This window comes from Manis javanica, chromosome 17, assembly GCF_040802235.1.
Source record: "Manis javanica isolate MJ-LG chromosome 17, MJ_LKY, whole genome shotgun sequence".
In the NCBI taxonomy this organism is placed as follows: Eukaryota; Metazoa; Chordata; class Mammalia; order Pholidota; family Manidae; genus Manis; species Manis javanica.
The window spans coordinates 45570444-45595178 of NC_133172.1; the positions used below are offsets into that span (position 1 = coordinate 45570444).

Sequence of the window (24735 nt, forward strand, 5' to 3'; positions counted from 1 at the left end):
GGAAGTTGTCCTGGGATGGTGTGGGACAAACTGCCACCCTGGTGGTCCCTAAGAACTGGATGTTGCCAAATCACCACCACAATGACCAGAGTAAGTACTTTGTGGTCCGTGGCTGTTGCGTGCATGCCCGTGTATGTGTAAGGCACTGAACCCAAATTTAAACCACACTGGGCAGCTGGCACTAAGTCAGTGTTCGAGCTTCCAGAAGAGCTAGGGAAGCAAGTCTCTGTCCCTTCAGGCCTATGGGGTGGAGCTCTTCTTTCTGTAGAAAATCTTACTGGGCGTTATTCTCCAAACACGGGACAGAGTTCCAATGCTATGCAGTCAAACAGACAAGCCAACAAAATGACAAATATGTGCTACAAGGAATGAGCGATGTGTAGAATGTTGTATTGCAGGGTGTGGGGTCGCTTGAAGGGAAGTGTCTCGTGTGGTCTAATAACATTCTGTCCCTGCTCCTATCCTGGGTACTCCTGTTGCTGTTTTGTCTCTATCAAGAAAGGCTGGAGACTTGAGTGAAGTAACCCTTAGCATGAGACTAGGTGGGTCATCTGAGAGTCTTGGGTGACAGACTAAAGATTTAACCAGAAAAATGTTTCAAGAGACTGTATCAAAGGACTGAACCTAACGCTATGATATAGAACAGAAATGGTAATAACAGCAGTTGGTCCATGCACTGTTCTAAGCATTTTTATAAATGAATACTGTTTCATATCAAGGTCACCTTCTAAGGCAGATATTAACCCAGTGTGATCGATGGGGAAATTGAGAAACAGATAAAGGAACTTGCTCAGCTGCAAAGTGGCAGGGCCAGGCTTTGAAGCAGGGTAGCCTGACTCCAGAGCCTGGGCTAAACCACTGAAGGTACCTTTATCATGTCTTATGTGCACAGGGACAGGTGGAGAAATGTGACTTAACAGCAGCACATAAGGAAAAACAAATAAACAAATAAACTGTGGAGCATAAGTCCTCTGGGTGATGTGGCTGGCAGTAAAAGCTAATGTAATGTAGCCTTGGGCTGCAATAAAAGAAGTGTGTAGAAAGGAGTTGATAGCCTAGAGTCTGGCTGCCTACATTCTGTCTTTAGTCCTTGCCTCGAGGAGGGCTGGAGCTGTAATGAGTGGGGTGTTCATTTTGGAGATGTTAAGACTTGGGAGAAGGCACCCTGCCCTGGAAGACACCTTAAATGCTGAATAAGTGTAACATGGAAGAAGAATCACATTTGGCTCATTCAAAGGAAGTGTTTCTAATAGTGAAAGTTCCTAATACCTGGATGGTTTGCATTAGGGAGTAATAGGTTTCATAACACTAATGCTCTTCCAGCCATCATGAATACATGAGAGCCAGTCTACTTTCCTTCTCAAAACGATCCTTGATCACTGAACTGGATGTGATGCGTTCTTCCCATTTGCACTTCCTTTACTGTTTGCAGCCTTGAGTTTTTATACACAGACCCTGCGTGTCCTGCACCATTGGTATTTTCAGCTCTCTGAGGGAAAGGTTTATGACTTGACTATTTCTGTGTGTCTAGTCCACTACTTTCATTAAAGTGAGTGATGAAGAGATGGGTTTGAAATGGCGTTCACACCAAACACTGCCAGAGGGCCCTGTGGAGGCTTGGGGCGGCAAGGTAAACCACCATTCTGTTATCTGTATAAACCTGGAATGGAGCTATTACTGTTAGGTGACTGTAAAGCAGGACAGAGCAGAAGGCCAGGATCGACTGGCACATTTTGCAAAGTATTACCAAATGACATGTCACATGATCCTAGACTGGCTGACCGTGGCTTCCAAATAATAGAGATTCATGCAAAAACACATTTAGGCATAACATGGTGTATCTTTCTATATGTATTCAAACTAATGCTATGTTTAAGTAAGAGTCACACCATAGGGTTTCTACTGTAAAAAAGAAACAAAACAAAAACCTCTAAGAGAAGGTTGACTGGAATACTCAAGAATTCAGATGACTTCAGACACCCGATTCCTCAGAGTTCTACTTGGGAGAGCAGAAGTGCATCCCTCATGACAGGAAGTCAAAGGTCTTAGTTAGCCTGTCTGCCACAGGGAATCTGATTTAAGATGCCACATTTAAAGGGAACAGTGACGAAATGCAGTGGAGGCAGATGGGAGAGATGAGGGTGGGAAGAGGTCTGGAAACTATCTCAGCAGATCAACTGTGGATAAGTTTCATATATTTCTATATATATATATATGTATATTCTATATATAGATATAGAGAGAGGTGAGGGTTCAGGGACACAGAGAGGAACCACGACTTGCCTACGATTGCATGGTGATTCAGGGGCAGAAGGAAGAAACATTGGGCAGTCTTGGCTCCTAACTCAATCTCTCGCCACTATCTATATACAAAAGTTGTGGGTACTTTTTGTTTTGTTTCTTTTTTACAGTAGAACTCCTGTGGTATGACTCTTACTTAAACATAGCCTTAGTTTGAATATATATATATATATATACACATATATGAATATATGTATATACACATATAGGAATGTTATTAGCACAGGGCCTGAAACTAGCTAAGTGCTCAATAAATGCTGGATTTTTAACTATTATCTGATACTGATTTTGAAGTATTTGTAGGGCTGTTGGGAAAAGGAAAAAGCGTTGAGGAGCAGAAGTAAAGAAAAACTATTGGGAGGAGGTTACAAAAGATGGGCATTTTAGGTACTCATAGAATGGGGAATTTTAATGAATGGAGTTAATGAACCACATCTAGTGTCACAGGCTCCCTCAGAGAGAGTTAGCAGGCTGTCATCAGGACTTTTAGGAAGTTGCAGGATTAACAGCAAACAGAAAACCTGCTGAGAGGAGAGTTAGGCCAGCAGATCTCAGAAGCTCCTTTTATGGATAAGATCTGGCATCTTCTAGGGGCACAGGGTCCAGCAGTCAGCTCAGCGCTCTGTCCAGCTGCTCTGCTCTAGAGAGCTAGGCAGGCCTGGGTTCATGACATGTATTACATAAAATAGCAAACTGCTGGGCAGGTGGAGTCAGAACATGCTTGGAAACCTAGGTTTCTTTCCTCCAGCCTTGTGAGCGAAGGCAAGTGTCTGCAATCCTCCTTGAGAATCAGTTTCCCCATCTGTAAAATGCAGATGCTTGTACTCCCACACAGGGCGACTGCATTGAATAAATGAGGTCTCAGGTATAGCACCTAGCACGTTGTTGGACTTCAAAATTTGGGCTCTCCCCTTCCCTTTTCAAATAGTTCCTTTCATTGCAAGGTACACTCAGGAGGGAAGGTGGGCCAGGGGTAAGAACGGGTGACCACGGAAGGGTGCAGATGGGATACAGCAGGACAACCTAGAAGGTCCAGGAGCCTTGCAAAGCCCAGCCTGACTGTGAACACAGTTGGAAAACCATGGAGGGCTGCATGGCGGTGAGGGCTCCTGGCATTTTAAACACTGTGCCAAATCACAGTGCTTTCGCCTAATGCTCTTCATAGTATAAAGTCGAAACTGTCAATGCTCAAGCCCCTGAGAACCCCAGCTACGTTTACCTGAAAAACAAACAGGAATATTCTTGACATGGAGATGATTTATCAAGAGACTAATTATCATTTAAACCAGTCTGGAATAGTAATGAGTCCTTTTAAATAAAAGCAAACCTTGTGATGAAAATCTCAACATCCCATGCCTGGCAATCTTTCCCAGTAAAAAGATATCACTTCAGGGCAACTTTGCTCAGCAGCCCATATGTAAAATGAACAGAGAGAAAATGCTAAAGGTAGGAGGGAGGCAGGTGCTTTTCAAAAGCTGTAATTATCTTTAAAATCTCAACTGCCTCTTGAATATTTTAAGTGGAAGAGGGATGGATCACTTAAACTTGTGAAATAATTCTAATAAAAAGGCAGACACTAATAAACAATTCATCACTAATTGGGAGAGGCTTCAATCTAAAACAAATGTTCGGTGCAGGATTTGGGGCTGATAATTTTAAGGACAAACTGCTACCTGCCACCATTACCCTATAAAACTTAATCCCAGGTGTGAGAGGACAAAAAGGCCTGAGTATTTATTGAGTGCTTATCATGAGCTAGGCATTGCACTTAATTCTCATTTTATCTTTACAATAATCCCAGGACATTGATATTATTATTATCCATGTTTACAGGTGAGGCATCTGAGCTGTAGAGAAGTTACATCGCTTATTCTTGGTCACGTACTTTGTAAGCAGCAGAGCTGGAATGGAGAAGGATCAGACTTCCTGGGCAGGGCTGCAACTAGATGAGTCAGGTAGGGTACTGGCCTTGGGCATAAAACATAAAGGGATGGCCAAAAAACTCAGTAATCAAGATAAATAACACTGCAGTGCAATAGTTGAAAAATCAAGATGAACAGGAAAACAGCCATGATGAGCAGAATGTAAAAATTTTAAATAAAGACTGGAGCACTTAGACTCCCTCTCCTCACCCTAATCCCGGAGACGGTCCAAACCTTGGGGACACGTTTTCAGAGACCCATGGCACGGTGGGTGCAGAGCAATTCGAGCTGATGTGTCTACATCTGCCATCCCTCATGCTTGTTCTTGGGAATAAAACTGCATCGATGGCAGGGATGCTCTTCCCAGTTCTCATGGCTTGCTCTCACTAATGGAGCCTAAGGAGGGCTGAAAAGAGAGCTCTACGTGGCTTAAACTAAAGCCAGGGAGGAGCCTCCACTGCCCCAGTTGCTATGTGAGGTGATCATCACAGTGGGGAAGAAGCTGTGCCCCAAGCCATTTTCTTCTAGAAAAGCCAGGGTAGAGAGGTAACCTTAATTTGTGAAATCATGCTAGTTCAGAGGACCACGTCAAGGAACTTCTGGCAAATAAGGGAGTTTGCAGAGGAATTGAAGGAAGGCTTTTCTTCACCTGCCACAACCAGGAATATTTGAGAAAAAGGCAGTGCTTAGTCACAATATCCTTTGAGGAGTACTCAGTGCCAGAATGCAACAGAATAAGAGCCTGACCACTGTTTACTGTGGCAAGTAGAGCTGTTTATGCCAACTTTATGGATTCAGGACTACAAATGATCTAAAGGAATACAGCGAGAAAGCGAGAGAAACACCACTACCTGGCCTGCGATGAGAACAGCATTATTAGTCTCTATCTTTTTTTCTTCCCATTACTCTTTCCCTCTCTTCTCTCTCATACTGTCATCTCATTTAACACCCAGTGTACCAGCCTCTGCCTGAACAGAAACGTTCTCTATGCAAACTAGGAGAACAATGCTTTATCTTAATAAGAATCCTGGAACTCTGCATCCATGTGATGACTAATTAAGCCAAATAACAATGAAATTTTGTGATTCCACTCCTAGCAAACGTGCATTATTTACAAGCACTTAGAATTTAAAAGGGCCTTCTTTTTTTAAGTTAAATAAACTGTCTGATGGTAAGTAAGCATCAGTTTATAAAACACTTTGTCTTACTTTTCCAGAGTTACTTAATACTCCCTCCCATAATCCATTTGCATTGATTCCTTCTTCATCAACTGTCTCTGCATTCCAACACAGAGCTGCAAAGAACTCTACTGAGGATTCACCAGGGAGGCAATTGTACTCAGTTAAAAAAAAAAAAAAGATACAAATAAGAATCCACTTAAGAGAGTACTTATTTTTTTAATAGAGCTTTCCTCTTAATTATAATAAAGTATTAGGTTTTTTTCATTCTTCTTCTGAACTTCCATAATGACACTATCAAACAGTAACAAATACAAATTTGTACAGCCTGAAATATGCAATTTAATCATAAGCATTTCCATATCACTGAGGAGAGAAAAAAAAGTCAAATGATTAAACTCCAGTGCATGAGGACCAATTCTGAATTCAATTTTACTCTCCACTAAAGTTAGGTTTTGCACAGCAATAGCAAGAATGGTTTAAAGGTAAGAGTAAAATGTTACCGGTATATTAAAACTCCATGCCCCCGAGTGTTTACCATATATCGACTGCTATTCTTTTTAGCACATTACAAATGTCTTGCAGACATCTTCAGAACCTCTTGAAAGAACAGGCAACGATGTTACAGCAACCTCACTAATATTTCTCTCCTTTATTCATTCCCTTCTCCTCCGAGTCAAAAAAAGATGTTCTTTCTGGCAGAGGGGGAAAAGGAGAGGGTGGGGGGCAGAAAACCCTCCCAGATCACTGCCTCAGTGAGAGCTGACCTTGTTTATCATACAGCCTATCCCCCACCCATCTTCTGCTCAGACCATCTCAAGTTACAGGCTTTTCCAACTTTCTAGTAAATTCCAAGGTGTGAAGAAGAGGCTGAAGGCAACGGGACCCACCGACCAGAAAGATGTTAATCCTGACAAACTGCTAGAGCGGTAGCCTGAACCACAGCGAGACTGAATTCGGTCTCTCCTGAGAGGGCCAGACAAGGCTGGTGGTAACAAAACCTCTTTTCACGGTGCTCTCAAAAGCAGATGGGCCCCACGCACAAAGTTGGAAAAGGGCGCCATTGCCCTCTAGTGGCCAAAAGTGCAATCTTCCGGGAAGGAGCCCATTTCCAGAGATGCACAAGGCTCTCAATGTCAGGATAAAATTTCAGGAGAAAGATGTCTAATTATCCTCCTCAAGTGTTTTCTTTAGTCTTTCCTGCCCATAGAGAAGGCTGTTAATGGCTATCACGGTAATCCTGATGAAAAAGCTCTTTCTTTGTTGAATAAGAAGTTGTCCAACTTTCTCTCCAGCTTTATTTTTTTCTTTTTAACAGACCTGTTGATGTTTTCTCACTAGTCCCTGAATAACACAGTAATATAGAGCAAAAGTCTTTACATATTTCAGGGGCAATAACTTTGGATTGGAAAAGTTGACAACTCACAATGCTTGGCAAATCTAGATTGGAGGGGGTTCTTGAAGAATTAGGCAACTTTTCATGAAACAAGTAAATTTGGAAGGGGATAGAAAACATCCCGAACACATCTCAATCCCTTAAACACTGGCTGGTAAATTTACATAGTACTCAGGTCTTCTTGGAAAAAAACTTAAAAATTTAGAGTCATTCTGCAAACCTGGCAGCTCAAAAGTAAAAAATGATTTGTTAGTACCTACTTCCAAACTCTAATGTTTAGGTATGCTTATGATTGAACTGGAAAAGTCAATATTGAAAATAAACGAAATTATTATGCATCTTGAACATCTGGCTACAGAAATTTATTAAAAATGAAGGAAGACTAAACCCAGATTTGCAGATTTCATTTAGGTGGCTCTGAAAAATAGATTTGAATATCACAGATCAAAGTTTACATGAAGTTCAACTTTCTAAGTCATACACATTCACAGGCAAGGTTCTGAGACGCACTATGCTCATGGGAGTGTAGCTTGTATTGTAAATCAAGCCTTGAGGTCAAAGTCATGGTGTTTCCCAAAGGAGGGTCCCCAGACCAGAATCTTTACAAAGCAGCCATGTAATTCTATTCAGAGTAGAAGAAAAACCATGAATTATGAAGACAAGTGCATTAAAGGGGCATGAAATTGATCTGTATTTCCCCAAATCATGGCATGGTTCTCCAACCATGCTCCCCAATTCCCTTCCAGGAATAAACAAATAAATACATCCACAGGCCCCCCTGCAACGAGGAATCATGAGTTCTGGATCATAAAAAAAAAGTAGAGCCCCTTTTTTTAAAAAAATAAAAATTCTCAAATTAACAAAGATTGCATCTTAATTGAAAATAGAATTTAGGTTTCTAGTAATTTTACTGTCTGGTGTTCTGATAAGAATGCAGAACACAATGAAAGTTCTGAAATGCAATCAAGATGGTCCACTGCTTCAATTAGAACTACTTTAGAAGCCTGTTTTTCTAGTAAAGAACAACTCCAGTCTGAGTACATCTATCGTCTGGGCCTCCAAGATTATCCTATCTCAGTCTTTTCAAAGCATCTCTCATCCCGCCATCCACACCCTGAGAAGGGCGGGGGCGGGGTGGGGACGGAGGGGTGCGTGTGATTTCTTTTTTCAAACAAATGTAATAAATTGGCTAGCTTATGCAGACTCTGAAATACCAACAAAAATAATGATGGTGATGATTTATTATCAATAATAAGGCATGACAGCAACACGTTTGTAATAAATTAATTTGCAATGTTTCAAAAGCAAGATGGAAAGATAATTCTCACTCACTCGAAGCCAAGTTTCTTGGCCTCTCAGAAGCCTTTCCCTCGTCTACACTTGAGAACTTACTCACATTCCTTTATACTGGACAGGATTTCAGTTTGGCACATGAGGTTCGAATTCCAGGGCCCACTGGCCAACGCTAAAACCTCAAATCAGAGCTCGTGGTCAACGAAATGAAGTGACCAGGAGCTTCAGCGTCCCTTTGGTATTGGCCGCAGCTCTGTCCCTTTGTTGTGCAACTTTTATTCCTTTGTTCTGCTGGAAGAAGACCAGGCTCCCTGCAGCTGGGATTGTGCAGGGGACTACCTCTGGGTTCTGGTGTCTGCATCTCCTTATTATTTGCAGAAGTAATTCCAGGATTAATGAAATGAAGGCCAGCCTTCTCTTCTCCCACCGTTTTAGACTCTAGCGCTCGCAGCCCAGCTGGGCAAATGTGCTGATACGATTCTGGTGAATCTTCGCTCCTGAGGACACTTCTACATCCCCATCCCCGGGAAATCAGACACCCTGCAAAACCATCGATGTCTGCTGCAAGCCCAAGTGATAAAGAAATTGATCCATCCTCTTGCCATATTAATTATCGTGGCTTCCCTGTGATTAAGCCAGAAACTTTCTCCCTGTCTCATATTAAACTGACGGGAATGATTTGAAGAGGACGGAGCAAAGATTTCAGAGCCATCCGAACAATATTTCTTTAGAGGGGGAAAAGAAGGGAAGACTTCAGACAGAACTACACCCTCCTGCAGCAGGGTTTTGGGAACGATCCTCTTCCACCATCCCTCAGGGACGACCCGTCGTCAAGCAGGAATGGCATTATTAAATAATTACAAGATGCAATTTCTTAATAGCAGTGCGATGGCCCGTTAAATTTCTGCTGCATTATCAGCAAAAGCAACAGGGCTTTTCCAGCGTCTAGAAAACCTTTTACCGCGGAGAGTGAGGCGTGTGGACCGCCCCCCCCCCTCCAACACACACACCCCGCCTGACGAAAGCAGGGCCTTGGCAAGAAAAGGATAATAAGCGCGACCCGGGGGCCTCCCCGACCCCACTTTCTCTGGGGACTTTTTCCTTCACGGCGGGAGACGGGCCCTCTTGGAGCTGCGCCCAGGCTCAGGGGGAAAGGGGCTTTCTCCCCGCCGCCCAACCCACCCCATCGGCTTCTCGGGGCTTCCCGCCTGTGGCTCGCGTTCCGGGGCAAAGCTGCGGGAGGAGGGCCGTGCGTTCGGGCAGCCGGGAAGCTCGGCGCGCTTCGGGAGGAGGCGCGGGCTTCGGAAAAGGCTTGGTTCGCAAAGTTACGCTGACCCTGGCACGCTCCGCTCTGTCCCCGCCGGAGCCGAGCCCGAGGCAGGGCGGCCCGCGGAGCTCCCCTCGGGCCGGCGGGAGCTGACGAACGGCCCCGGAGCTCCGGCCTGAGGGCGAGGGCGCGCGCCGCAGTGGGCAGCCCCGCAGCCGCGGCCGGCAGCCCCATCCCACGCCGCCGAGGTGCGGGGGCCTCGCCGATGCGAGCGTGTCCCCCCCCCCCCGGTTTTCCGGGCGTCCCCAGCGGTCTCGGCGGAAGGCTGAACTGCGGGAGCGCTCGGCGGGGAACCGGGAGCCGGGGGTAGAGCCCTGCAGAGCGCGGTCACGTCGTCGCCTTCGGAAAGGGGTGCACGCGGGCCGGCCACCGCGCGGGGGACGACGTCCCCCAGGGACCTGACCGGGGGCAGTCGGCGAGTCTCGAGCGCGGCTCTGCAGCCTCGTGCCCCAGCCGGCTGCGGATCCGCTCTTCCGCGGCCTCAGCGCAGCCCCCAGGGGAGGCCGAAGCGGGGGGGGAGATGTTGGAGAGCACATCTGGCGCCTCTGCCCCCTGCGCTGCCCGCGCCCACTACCGGATCCCTTCTCCCTTTTCGATTTTTGAACAAATCTTCTCCTACCACCCCCGTCCCCCGTTTCTGCTTTGCGTTAGAGAAACCTTCTCAAGACTTCCTCCCCACCCCAGACATTCTCATTCAGAGGACCCCCCACCCCCACGCCCCAGAAGCCCCATCCAGGCGAGAGGAAGGGTCTGGCGGCGCGCCTCACCTGGGGCCCTGGAGGGTGGCGCGAGCTCGGGGCCGTCGGCGCCTGGCGCAGGACGAGCGCGGCGGTGTCAGCCCCGGCCCCAGTCCCGGTCCCATTCACAAGTCGGCGGCGGCTGCGAGCGGCCCCCGCGGCATCTGCTCGCGACGCTCCCCTCGGCTGGCGGCGGCCGCGGAATGAGCCGCCGAGCGCGCTAGTGGCAGGAATGAGAAACCGGGGGGAGGTGGCGGGCGGGCGGGGTGGGGGGGCCGGAGGAGGAGGGAGGCCGCTGCTGGGAGGGAAGGAAAGGGCGGGGGGCGGAGAGGAGTCGAGGCCGCGAGACGCGGCGAGTAGGGCCTCGCAGAGGCTGCGGGGGCCGACCCCGTCCGCGCCCCTCCCCCCAGGGGCCTGGAGATGCCAACCGCTGGATCCGTGGCCGCCCCTGCCCTGCCCCCCCCGGGTGGCTGCACTCGGCTCCCTTCGGGGCTCAGACAGAGTCTAAAGCGACTGAAGTTGGGCTCCAGGGACGCACAGCCAATCAGAGAGGGCGGCGGAGGGAAGCCAGGGAGGGGTTGGGAGCCCCTTTTTCCTCCTTCGCCCAAATCCGCTCCAGCTGGGCATGCTGGGCCCTTGCCCGGGAGGTCTGGATGATGGGTTGGGCGAAAGCATCGCCAAGTGGGAGAGGCAACCGGGAATTGTTCTTCCTCACTCTACCACCGCACCTTCCGAAAATCCCTCCACGTCGGTGGCTTCTTCCCTGCCCTCTCCGCCATCCCTGGCAACTCCGCCTGGGGCGCGAGCGGTGAAACCTGGGGAGGGAGATTTTGGACTTGGGAAGAGCCACGTCTCTGTCCTCTCCACTTTTTACCCCCACGCCGCCAACAATGCCTCTGTGCAGACGGGGTCTCGGGGAACGCTTCGCCGGGGTCGGCCTCGCCTCCCCTCCGCCCCCACGAGAGTGCCTGGGTCCCCGCCTCGGGCAGGTACCAGTGGCCCCTGTGTGTAGCGTCACTTGTTGCCTCCAGCCCCCTGCCGCACACGCACCGCTGTGCGGGCAAGTGCGGCTGGCGTGGAGAGGAGGCCTGAGGGCGCAGTGCCCGCAGCCTCCCACCGACCTCCCCTTCAGCCCTCAAGGAAGACCCGCCGGAGGCGGGGAGCCCCGGACCGGCTTTCTGCCCCCGCGGAGGCTCGGGGAGAAAAGGCTGCCGGGGCTTCGGAATCTCGCCAGGGACTGGGCGGGGCGCTCGTGACAGGGAAGCCGTGCGTGGACCCGCACCTCCACGGCCCTGGGGGTGAAGGAGAACCGCTGGGACTTGGTGGGGACCCCTGGCTAGGACAAGTTTCCAGGGAGGGAGCTGGCGGAAAGAGAAGGGGCAAAGGGAAGGTGAAGCAGCAAGTGGATAGAAAAGGAAAAGGCATCTCCAGGGGGGACGGGGATGAGGCTGGGAGAAGGGGGGGAAGGACCGGTCCGCGAAGTAGGCTAAGCTCGGCGCGGAGGGAAAGCAGGGCGAGAGGGGCGGGGCGGGGCGGAGCCGAGGAGTTAACGGAAAAGGGCCGAAGAAGGGAGAGAAAGCCTCGGACGGTGCGCGAACGGGGAGACGACGGAGGGCCGGGGAAGGGGTGGGGGCGCCGAGCCCCGCCCGCAGGCTCCCGGCCCCCAGCCCCGGGGTCCGCGAGCGCAGCCCTTCCCCAGGGTCCGCGCGGCGCCGGGCAGCGTGCGCGGAGGCGGCGGGCGGGGCGCGCTCTCCGGGAACCACACCCCCCGCGCCCGCGCGGCGTCCGCCGCCCCTGGCCGCGTTTCCCCGGCCCTCCGCGACGCCGGGCCTTTCAGGGCCCTTTCCTCGTCCGAGGGAGGAGACAAGTTTCCGGCTGCCCAGCTCCCTTGCTGCTCTGCTTCCCCAGCCCTAACCTACCCGACGCCTCCAAGGTGACAGGCCTCAGGGCCCCGGACACCCACAGCCCCGCCGCACGCACGACGGTGTGAGGGCTTCGCGCGGCCCACGAGGCCGAGCGCTGTTGCCGAGGGCGCAGGTGAGTGAGACGCGGTGCCCGCCGCTTCTGTGTCCTCGGAGCCCCGGTCCACGGCCCGCCTCCTCTCTCAGCCTCTTTGGTTCTGGCTTTTCAGCTGCCGCCTCCCTGGGCTCTGAGCCTTGGAACTTGTAGTGTGACCTAGGCCGCCGCCGCCGGAAGTACCCACCCTCCAAGGGGGCATGGCAATGATGACAGGGCGCTCTGACCTCTCCATTTCCACTCATAAATGAAGTGACACAGCAGAGAAGGAAAGAGGGTCCCAACTGTACCTCAGAGGATACTTGAATTTTGCTCTCGTTCTCCTACTAACTTACTATCTGGATTTTCTCATCCTTTCCACGTGGGAATAAAGGGACCGTGAAGCCGCTGTCAGTCTAACTGCACATACAGAGAAATGTCCAAGATCAGTCATGGCGAGACATCTCTTGATCCATGAGGAATGTTCCAGTAATTCCGCTTTAGAGGCACATCCAAGAATGGGCCTTGTCACATGTAATTTAACATGATTGCAGTTTGCCCTCTGCTTTTCTGTTCAGAATTCATCAAATGACAGCAGTTGGGTTGTTTGTTTGTTTAGATCATCCCATTCATGAATGATAGCATTAGTGCATTTTAAAAAAGCGAGTTAAAAACTAAAGTTAAAAATCATTTGGTAGATTTCCACTGACACTGCACACCTGAATCAAAGCAAGTTAAAAAACTAAAGTTAAAAATCGCTTGGTAGATTTCCACTGACATTGCACACCTGAATCAAATGGAACCCAATGTAGAGCCACAGTCAATGCTCCTTTCCACAACCCGTGTCTACCAACATGAGTGGATAAACAAGATGTGGTATATCCATAAAATGAAATAGTATAAAGCATTAAAAAGAAAAGAAATACTGATGCATGTTACATCATGAATGAACCTTAAGAAATGCTAAATGCCTGATGTAAAACCACATATTGTTTGATTTCATTTATATAAACGTCCAGAAAAGGCAAATTTATAGAATCAGAAAGCAGAACAGTGGCTGTCCTGGCTAAGGATTTGAACAGGAATTGACTACATAGGGACATGTGGGAACTTTACTGGGTGATGAAAATTTTCTGAAGTTGAATAATGGTGATGTTTGCACAAATCTATACATTTAACTAAAAGTTGTAAATTGTAACTTAAAAAAGGCCCCCAAAAAATCCACAAAACTTCCTTCCACACCTTTATTTCTAGAGTCTGTGTTCTGCAGTTGAGCCTCAGGGAGAAAACTTTTTGCAAGGCAGTTTTAGATAGAAAGAAATGAAATGTAAAAAAAACACAAAAAGTGTTCTAGTTTTTATGGAAAGATAACCATACTTCTATTCAGCGAGTTCTATTTTGGCAACTCCTCCAGAGTCTTCTAAGTGTTAAAGCAAGTTAATTCCCTCCTTTCACTCTTCTAAGTGATTAATTCCTGGGAACTAGAGTTAGGTATTCCAGTTCGTGACATTTTAAACACACCTACACATAGACACAGTACAAAGTGCACATTTCAAAGGGGATTTTTTATGACTATGTTAGGATCTGTCTTAGAAATCCATATCAAGTGCTTGGGTGGAGTATTGTGTGATTACAGTTTAGATTAAAAAAGGAAAAGAGGGGAAAAAAAAAACTCCACTGACAGCTTAAATTAAAAGATTGAGTTCATCCAGGCAGCCAGAAGTTTGGGTGTTTATCTTAACTTGCCTCACCTTTCCTTCACCTTGTTCTTCTTCAAAGGAGGAAGCCAGAGTTCACAGTTGCTCTGGAGCCAGGATTAAACAGCCCTTTCTGCTTCCTGCCTTTTCCAATCCAGACAGAGATGAGGCCCCAGTGGGCTTTTTCTTGTCTTTGTCCTCATCAGCATGAGGCTGATAATTTCCTGGTGGTTTGGGCATCAAAGGTACCAGGCTCTCAGCCCTTTGATGCGCTTCCCTCAGACTGCAGAGAGCCAGGCCCTGCTGAGTCAGTTCCTTGTTTCCACTTAGAAGCTCCAGGATCCCCCAGGCCTTCTCAAAGCTTCCTGCTCTAGAGGCATCCTTTGGTAAATGGTATAAAAAGTGAGGAAAGATCCATGCGGGGAGATGGATTTTATCATTGCACCAGGCTCCAATCATGCCCTCCCTAGACAGAAGGAGAACTTTGAGAAAGATGGAAGGAGGATGGCATTTCTGAACCAGAATTTCAGGTGGGGATTTCCATGCCTGGGTCTGCTGAGAAAAGTGTGAATGCCACAGGCTTTGATCTGGTCTGATGCCTGGTTCTGCCACTTAATAACTGTACAACTTTGGTCAAAGACTATCTCCATAAGATCTAGTTTCTAATTCTATAAACGGTGCCTATGGTTTTCACATTATGGTGCTTATTATCTGTGTCTACATTGTTGCAGGGATTAAATATGCCCACATATTTAAAGCAGTAAGCACTGTGCCTAGAGTAGAGGCTCAATAAATGAAAGTTATTAATTACTGTTATTAATTATGAGGTAGATTATCATACCTTAAGTGCCCTGAGCAAGAAATGAGTCATGTTATGAGTATGAATTATAATAATGATGGAGATTAATCTTATCTTAAATGGTATTAGTAATAAAACTTCTGGCTGAGAATATTATGTCAGTTCAAAATTTACTGACACTGTAAGACCTACCTGGGGTCATACAGAATTTTATGTGCCAATCACAGACACAGGGCCTTGGGTTCATGTCCTAGATCTGCCACCAATTCACTGAGTCACCTTGTGTAAGTCATTCTCTTTCTCTGAACCTAGCTGTAAATGGAAGCTGAAGCGAGATAAATTCTGGGGAGGATCCTTACAGAGCTGACCTTCTGAACTTAAGTCCTCTTCCTTAAAATAGAAAGCATCTCATAGATGTAATTCCCCTTCCCACCACTAAGAGTAGTCAACCAGTCATCTCAGGCTCAGCCCTGACTCCAGGCATTGCCTGCCTCTAAAACACACTCTCTTCTAATGTTATCAGTAGCATTTCTTGGTTTTTTCCCCTCTCACCCGGACTGTAAATTACCCAAGGGTGAGGATACCCTTCTGGTTTGTGTCTGCACCCCCCAGCACCTGGTGTATTAAATATGGAAGTCCATATTTGGTTAATTGATAATGTTACAAAATATTTCGATTGTAATAAGGCCAATATATCAGTCAGATATCACCACAATAATACTAGGTTATGAATGACCCCAGAGCTCACTGGCTTAAAATAACAATTATTTACTCATACATCTGTGGGTTGGCTGTGGTTGTCTGATCTAGACTGGTCTGGGGCAACTCAGCTCAGCTTCCTGTAGTTGTCATTCTCCCGCTGGGGCTAGTCTGGACACATTCTCGTGGTGATAGGAACTGCACAGGACATCAAACAGAAATACATTCACCCTCTCCAGGTATAAACTTAGAACTGGAAACTCTTCTCTCTCATTGTTTTGGCCTGATAACATCACATGACCTAATTGAAAGTGAAAGGGTGGAGAACGCTAAGCTGTTTTCTATAGTGGGAGACACTTTACAGTTGCATAGTAAAGGGTGTGGATACAGGGGAGGATGAAGAGTTGGGGCCATTAATATATTCCCCTGCAGGCAGAATCAGGTTTCCAGCACTCCTTCATCTGAGTCATCTTAGGTTGTATCCTATAATGGTGAATATTAGAAGAAACAAAGAATGAGATGATGTTTAGTCTTATACTAAACCTTGTAGTGAGGCCCTTCCTTTACTTTGAGGCTCAAGTAGAAAAAGAACAAAGGAAGAAGATACAATGTAATATATAAGCATATATAAGTCACGAGCTTATATATAAAACTAGAAATTCTCAAAATATTTCTTCAAAGTATGTATTATTATTTCTGTTTTACAGATGAGAAATTTGAAACAACAAGGAAATTGTATGCACTGCCCAGTATAATACCACTGGTAAGTATTGGAGCTAGGATCTCAACCTATGTGTGTTTATAGCTCACAGGTAGTCCCACTAGCCTGCCTTTCAGAAGAGGAGCTCATGCATAGATTCTAGTCTTAATATGATTGGGGGGTTTGTGGGGAAAAGGGAGAGATTTCCTCTCCATCCAAGGGAGAGGGCATCCATTAGATCCCTAGGCAGAGTGCCTGGAACACAGTAGGTGTGCAATAAATACTCATGGAAGGGTTGAAGATGAAAGACTGAAAGGGAGGAAGAGAGAGAGGAAGGGAAGGGAAATAGAAGCAGAGAAGGTAAGAGAAGGCTATAAGGAAAAAAAGATGTAAGTTTGTTGATCTAATTGGAGAAACTATCCTTTTCCATGGTGGACAGAAATCTGGATTCTGAGGGTCAAGCGTTCCCTGCCCCTACTGGTGCTGAGAACAGGCACACCTGTTCACAGGTCTCAGGCACACCTCCATTCCATAGCCTAGAAGGTAAAACAGAATTCTCCAGATTTGAGACCTTTGCATTTGCTGTTTCCCCTGCCCAAAACACCCTGCCCCTAGTCATTCTCATGGCTTGCTTCCTCATATTGTCTGTTTAACCAGGAGTTCCCTGGATCTCCCATGAGTGGAAACACCCACTCAACACTTCAGTCCCTGGCAGCCCTTCACTTTCCATCCCTTTAGGTGGCTTTATTCTTGCACATAACACTTATAGCTGCTTGGAATTGTATATTTACTTTTATTTACCTGTTTTTATTGGTCATCTTGCTCCACTAGGATACAAGCTTCAGGAGGGCAAAGGATGTCATCTCTCCTGTTCACTCGTGCATTGAGCATCTAATACTGTGCCAGACATATGGTAAGCACTCAGTAAATATTTGCAAAGTGAATACATGAATAGTAAATGCATGAAAAACGCTAACTGAATGAATGAATCCCAAAACCAAGAGCAGATGGATCATCTGCTTGAATCTAAACATGGTGCAAGTGTCCCTGTTTACAAAGTGAATTTAATGATGGCAGTTTTTCACATTACAAAAAGTGATTCTTCACTTTACCAAAAGTTTCGTATGAAAGCTAGTTAAATCCGCTACCTCCTTTAGTGCTTTTAAAAATATAATCTAATTTACAAAATGGTGGTATACGGACTTTTCTTGAACATTCGAATTTCTTAAAATGAATTACAGGTATGCATAATGACAGTTCTACATTCTCATTTCTAATTCTAGTTTGCTTGCTGTATGGACTAAGAGATGGGCTTATTAAAACGCCTCACAGAAGGCTATTTCAATGTTTGTATGTGCATACATTTACATCGTTTTTTAAACTTGTGAAAAGGCACATTTAAATGTGTTTGCACTCCGGGAGAACCATTGGAAATGTTATTCAAGACTGGTACTGGCTTGCTTTGCAAATAGTCTGCAATTTGAACAACAGGTTTAAAAGAGCTCTGTATTCCAATTTTCATGAATGTTGAAACAGTAACCAGCAGTGCTGAGAAGGGAAAGGCGGAAATCACCCTTTCCAATGGGAAAGCTTTTTAAAAAAAATATTTCTTCAGTGTCCTAAGCTTAAGCTAGATGAACTTAACACAGCATGGGCTATGACTATTTCAGTGTTTTTTCTAGTTGTGTATGTTACCCTGTCCCTGTTCAGCTGCTTCTTTGGTGGTTACGAGCTAATAGTGGTGTGTCTATAGTGCACAGGTAGGTCAAACAGAATTATTACACATGGCTGGCTCAAGAGCTTTCTTCTTGGAAACAATATTCCACAAAAGTCTCTCTATTTTTATTTGATTGACAGTCACCTTAGTTCTGGATCTTAAGCTGTGATGGATTCCCCGTTGTACAGAATATTGTTCTGGGCTATGGGTAGAATTTAAGAATAACACCTTTACTTTAAATAGCGATTCAGAAAATGTTTTATTAAGGGCTTTAATTGTGATCCTTATAGCTCTTCTACAAAGTATATATTCTTATTCCCATTTTATAGGTGAGGATGGTAAAGCTCAGAGAATTGAACAGCTTACTCAAAGTCCAACAGTTTGCTAATAAATGAATAATTAAATGTGATTTGATTGCTCAGAGTCTGTAAGGGGACATAACTGGGGGACTAATTTATATGAGAACCATGGTAAGGAGAGGTGAGTTATGGCCTTCTTTAAAGGTATTCTTTTTTAAAATTAAAACATGTGGAAGAGTTAGGATAGGTGTAGAGAGAGAACATTCCATAGAAGGAATAGACTGTGTAATGGCATTGAGGCAGAATGGGATGGGGCATTCTCTTGAGGATGTAAGAGAAGGTAAGCCTTCTTACCTTCTCTGCTTCTATTTCCCTTCCCTCCCTCTCTCTCTTCCTCCCTTTCAGTCTTTCATCTTCAACCCTTCCATGAGTGTGAACCTGAGAAAGATCCATTAGGCTGATGTTTAACGAGCTTTGGGGAAGTACACAGAGACAAATAATCCTGAGGTTTGTAGGGTAAGGAAAGAATTCTGAATTATATCCCAAAGGCAGTGGGATGTTGTGGAATTTTTTTCTTAACAGGAACGATCTGATTGTATTTGTTGACATAGAGCATGATGGCTGTGAGCTGTTGAGAGCAGAAATGCGTTCATGGAGACTGTTGTAATTAATGAGGAGAAAGGGGCTGCTTGTTTGGTAATAATGGCAGAGAAGAAAGTGTGTGCCTAGCTGTGTTTGTAAATTGAAGCAGGACTTTATGCTGAATCGGTTACGGTAGATGAGAGAGTAAGATGTCAAAGATCATCCTCCCATGACTGAGTCAAGCAATTGGGTAGCTACGTGCTTCTATTGACTAGGAGGATGACAAATATGTGACCAGGTGTGGGAGGTAAGGTTCTCCAACCTGCAGTTTTTTGAAACCATTTTGGGCACTAGGCTGCTCTCCTTTCCTGTGCCCACAAATATCCTCCTGGATCAGGAAAACAGCATCACCTGATGATTCATTACGTAAGAATAGAAATCACTCAGCTCTGAGCAGGAGCCCTGAGTTCTGAACTCTGACTTTGAATGAATACTTACCTTGCTCTGAGTCACTTCTTCTTGGCTAAAATGAGAAGGTTTGCTCCATGGACTTCTTTATTCCTGTTTCCCTCTTGAAGCCCATGATAACTGATTATGATCCATCCAGGCATAGCTTTTCAAAATGATGTCCAAATGATACATCTGTATTGATTCTATGTCAGTTGGAGTCCTGTGCTGAGACACAGGTGTCATAGGACATGGGGCAGTGGTAATGACCAGAAGACACACAAAGGCATTCAGGTTACCCCCAAGCTCGGGGTGGACACTGGTCAGTTCCCCTCATGTTGCCACTCAGGGCTATTTGCCAATAACACGTTGTTCGTGGCAACCTGCTCTCTTTCCTGCCTAAAATGTCCACACCATTGCTCGTCCTCATTTTGTCCTTGGCTCCTCTCAGGGGAGAGAACAGGATTCCATGGCACAGGAAATGGGCTTGGGAATTGAGCTGCCCATGTTTGAATTCTGGTAATGGCCCTTGCTTGAGGTGGACAAATCTTTTACCTCTGTGAGCCTCAGTTTCCACATCTGTAAAATGACAGTAATATCTGTACCTACTTTAGAGAATTATTGCTAAATTAGAAAGGTGACAATTGCCTGGTTCCTCAGTGAGTATTTTCCTCCCTCTGTTCCCACTCCCTGCCCCCGCCCCCATTATCTTTCATTTTTCAGAACAGGGCTAAGGGATCAAACATTTCAGGAACACATCCCCTGACCTTCCCCTACTCACAGAAAGTCTTGTCTATAATTTGATCTTGCCACAATGTATTATCTGCTATGCTGGCCTGTCTCACTCATCTCTGCAAGAGATATCTAGAGACCAATAATTTATTTTTTCATTTAAAACCAGTTTATATATTAATTTACTTATTTTCATTATTGTGGTATCATTAATATACAATCATATGAGCAACATCATGGCTACTAGATTCCCCTCATTATCAAGTACCCACCACATACCCCATTGCAGTCACTGTCCACCAGTGTAGTAAGATGCTGTACAGCCAGACCAATAATTATTGATACTTCATCACTGTACCTCAAGCACACAGGCATATGGTAGGTGTTCGGTTAATGTGTGCTAACCTTTACTTCTACTGCCAAACAAGATGTTTGAAGAAGGAATCCTAGAAGGATGAGGACAGAGAGAAGGAAAAAAAAATCCCATCTGTCATGCCAGCTCCTCAAAAGAGATTTTGGTATAGAATATGAAGGAAAAACAGAGTAAAAGCAGAATCCATTAACTGGCCCAAATTACATTAGTCGTTCTCTACTCTGTGACGTACAGTCATCATTTAGTCTTTAGCACAAGCAATTCTTGATTGACTAAAAAATATTTATCAAAAGAAGCAAAATTTACCATGTGCATTTACAGTCTAAAGTGCTCTCCTCCTATAGCTTTGCTTACATCAAGGGAAGTGGGAAAATGCACACAGACAGTCTAATTTCTGTAAGTCAGATGAGTCACAGAAGCAAACACTGGGAGATGTACATCAAAATAATCATCAGATAAAATAGTTTTGAATGTAGTGGATGTATAAAACGGAGTAAGATTATTTTGTCAGCTAAAAGTCTGTATACTTACAAATGATCCTGATAGAAAGAATAGAGATTTAGCCAAACCATCACTTGAATGGAAATATGATTTCAAAGAAGAAAGCCAACTACAAAAAGCAGTGAGTCCTTTCCATCCCTTCCCTCCTCACCTTACTTCCTACCCACGTGCCCAACACCCAGTAATTACTTTTCCATGAAAAATATGTTTTACTTTCCTTTTGTGAGCAGTGCAACTTCTGGATTGCTTACCTGTTCTTTTTGACCAGTGTCTGTTTTGAATATCATGTTAAAAATGGAAAACCCCACCAGCATCAATGGCAGCATTCACCCCAGTTACTAGGATGGAGGTACCTTCCCATTATTCAAAGTTTCATTGCACCTACATTCCTGATGAAGAAACAGTAATGCTAGGTGATAGGAGCCTGCCCAAATTTATACAGCTTAGACATCCTGGAGCTGGGATACAACTTTCTCATTCCACTGCACCCTGGTATTTCTCAGATGTAAACTGATGAGCACTCAGTCTGATGGGTAATAACTTCCTGTAAACTGGATATTTAACATTTCATAATACATCTGTGTTCTGAAGCCAAATGCATGGAAACCTATCCAACTCTGCCTGTCTCCAAATGCCCATAGCATCATACTCGTCTACCCCATTTTCCCTGCTTAGAACAAGCTTTCCCCTTTATGCTCTGGCTAATTCCAATTCATTCTTAGAAAATTAAATGCTCAGGTGTCCTATCCTCCAGAAGTATCTTCCTAATCTCCTTGCCCCTCTCTCTCCCCTGCCAACAGTTTAAATTTAATAACCTTCCTTTGTGCTCTGTGCCCCATGTGCCTAATTCTGATATGGTACTTGAATGGTCACTTAAAAAAAAATCCTCCCAAAACACTTATTTCTTTAAGGGTAGGGGCCATATTTTATAAATAATTTGGGGATACATATCCCCAGATATATACAACACCCTAGAAACTACCATAGCTCTTGGCAAATGGACTATATATGTGCATGTGAAGATAAAATAATAGCTAGCATTCATTTAGTGTGTAGATGGGTCAGGCACCTTTCTAAGCAGTTTACATGTAAACTCATTTCATTCTTATCATATACATGTGAAATTGAATCTATTGACAAGGATCTTTGAGAGAGGGATAGAGACAGAGAGAGAGAGAGGGAAGGACGGGAGGACTGCTTATGCAAATACACATGTAACTTACCTGTGCAAACACTTATACAACATACACATCCCAGATCTGGATACTTTACCTAATCATACACTCGATAAGTTTCAACACAGAAAGATGGGCAACACATTGATAAACATGCAGTGCAGATCCATGACGGTTCTCTGCCCTCTGTATTCTGCCACAGACTATTAGAGTTATCAGTCCTTAGTGTCACATTAACAATCAGGGCATTGAAGGACCTGGAATGTGAGCCACACAGAAAAATGATTTGAGGGTGTACAGTTTGAAGAAGAGAATGCTCTAGAGTGACACGATCACTTTGTTCAAATATCTAAAGGTTTGTCATGAAGAATAGTGATTAGATTAATTTGGTTGGATCCAGGGGGTACAAAAGTGGGACTGATAGAAGCTTCAGGGAGGGAAGAAGAGTGCTTCTCAGTCTGTGGGAAGATTTCTGGCCAGGAAAGTTTCTGCCCCTAGATCTTGTGTACCTTGGAGTAGAGAGCTTTCGTTTGGTTCAGGCATAGGAACTCAGACTGTATGTCCACCTGGCAGGTGTGGTCATGTTTCACAGGGGACTTCTGCTGTGGGCAGGAGAGAATGTTACAGAGCCACCATGGTCCCTTTTAAGTTTTAATGGACATTATACTAAGTCTACCTAGAGTACCATATACCTTAGACAAAACGTTAAAGTACTATATTGCTACCACTCCAACCATAATTACTATTAATAGTCATGTAATAGGTGTTGTTTGCAGGATAGTTATTGTGTAACAGGTATATATTTCCTCTGCTAAACTTTTGCATTCTGCATGCACCATGGCATTTAACCTGCACAGTCCTGAATAGTTGATGTTATCAATCCCATTTTGCAGCTGTAGGGAATCGAGGCTCTGGGAGGTGAAACCATCTGCATGGTTAGCCACATAGTACAGCTCAAGCCCTTGTGTGCCCAACCACAAAATCAATTATGTCTCTGTTTTAAGAGAAGGGGCTGGGAGAAGAGAAGAGGAGAGGGGAAGAATCCAAAGGAGGGGAATAACAGATAATAATCCTAGGCTTAAGGCAGATTTATCTTAGGAAAAGATGATACTCTTTTCCTAGAATGTACTAATTTCTTGTGTATCCAGCTATACATTGCTGGTTGTATAGATTGCAGTTTTCAATGACAGATTCATTTGTTGGATTCTTTCTCTGATGAATACGTTTAATATTGTGGCCACTGCATCCTTCATAGGAAAAGCTGTCTCACAGTTGCATGAGAACAATCAATTTATATGTATGGCTCATACACATCTTAAAAAGAGAGATCAAGGGGGACTTTGGTAAGGTAAGTAAAAGACCTTGAATAGGATTGGAAATCAAAGATGGTGGAAGATTTGGGGATATCATCAGGATATCATGAATAATGAAATGAAGCACATATCTGAAAACAATGATTCTGAGCAATTTGACAGAGATAGTGTCTTCCTCAAGAGACTTAAAAATCCAAGTTGGGTGAACTGGTTCTGACAAACATGCTAGCATCAGTGGGATAAAACGATAGAAAGCATAGAATAAGTGTCTATTTTTTAGAATAAGTGTCTATTTTTTCATGTATGGTGTTCTCCTTATGTGCTGTACATTCTCTAGCATCTTTCAAGCCTACCACCACTACAAAGTCTGTATTCACTTCTCGGATCTCTGTGGTTCTCTCTTAAGCTCCTATAGAAATTACCCTCTGTATCCCCAAAATTAGATTTGGAATCATGTTCTGTCTTGTAGTTTTGGGTTTCTTCTGTGTCTGTTCTTGCACATGCAAGTGAGAGAAATGCCCATGGCACATTACAGGGTCAATAGGGAAGGTCTTCCCCACTGGAGGTCTTCAAGGGACTGCACAGTGTGATCTAACTTGGAACCTTCAGCTTTGCAATTCTAAGAAATCAGTCTTCTCTGAACCCCAGAAATGATGATTGATGAGGGTATTTATTGTATTTTCCTAACACTGCAGCTATCTCAATGTTAAACAGAGGTGATCTGGGCAAAACAGAATCTCACAGTCTTGACTACTTGTAAGGCAATGAAGACAACTTCATGTACCAGGATTTCTCCCAGGGGGAGCCCCATATGTGTTTTGAAGAAATATACTGTCTGGAATGGATGGTAAGCAGCAAGACCATATGCAAGTGGAGAGAAATGGCTTCCACATTGCCTTTTCAAGGGCAGCATAGCTCCAGGAGAATTTTTTGCAAGATGCTTTAGCATCTTGAGTGGTTGACAGGTGAAAAAGTGGGAGTCAAGTCAGAGTAAAGGTAGATCTAAATTGTACTGGGTTTACTACATTGCACAACTTCAGGTGGTACTATTGGTGCCCAAGCAGGGAGGTGCCTATGGAGAAGATGAATGTCTAATGGAGATGTATTTTCCATACAGATGCAATATAAGTCCTCTTCTTTATTTTCCTGCCAAACACCTTCAATAAGTTTTATCCTGTTTGATGTTTTCATGACACTGGATTGTTTTGGGAGCAGGCTGTTAAAAAGGGAGTAAGTTACAAATCTGAGTCACCATCAGTGAAGCAATACTTTCCCTGCATCTTACAAACTGAAGGAGCAGAGGACATTTGGGTTACACAGAATTATGAGATAATGCTTAATAGCTTTTGGGGTTGTTACAAGGATTAAACAAAGAAAATATAAACTCAATGGAAATAGATACTCAACATGTGTTTACTGTTTGCTTATAAGAAAGTCAACTTATATGAACTACTGATAAGAAACTAAGTGTGTTAATGAAGTTGGTAACAATGAGAAGTCTGAGATGGGTGCCTGTTGTGCATGCATGTGTGTGTGTGTTGAGAATTGCATA

The 24735-nt window shown here is 44.9% G+C and overlaps 1 protein-coding gene and 1 long non-coding RNA gene across 3 annotated transcripts in view; one reads left to right on the forward strand and one right to left on the reverse strand.

The window, feature by feature from the left end:
- The window catches only part of CDH11 (cadherin 11), a 142059-nt gene extending 131680 nt beyond the window's left edge, over positions 1-10379 (reverse strand). For both annotated transcript variants that reach the window (XM_037025414.2, XM_037025415.2), the window contains exon 1: positions 10185-10379. The gene's annotated coding sequence lies outside the window, so the exon portion shown is untranslated. The remainder of the gene's footprint in view (positions 1-10184) is intronic.
- A 1032-nt stretch (positions 10380-11411) lies between these two features.
- Positions 11412-24735, forward strand: part of LOC108388651 (uncharacterized) — a 341947-nt gene continuing 328623 nt past the window's right edge. Inside the window, exons 1-3 of the long non-coding RNA XR_012126578.1 lie at positions 11412-12191; positions 16052-16107; positions 16876-16957. This is a non-coding gene — a long non-coding RNA (uncharacterized lncRNA). The remainder of the gene's footprint in view (positions 12192-16051; positions 16108-16875; positions 16958-24735) is intronic.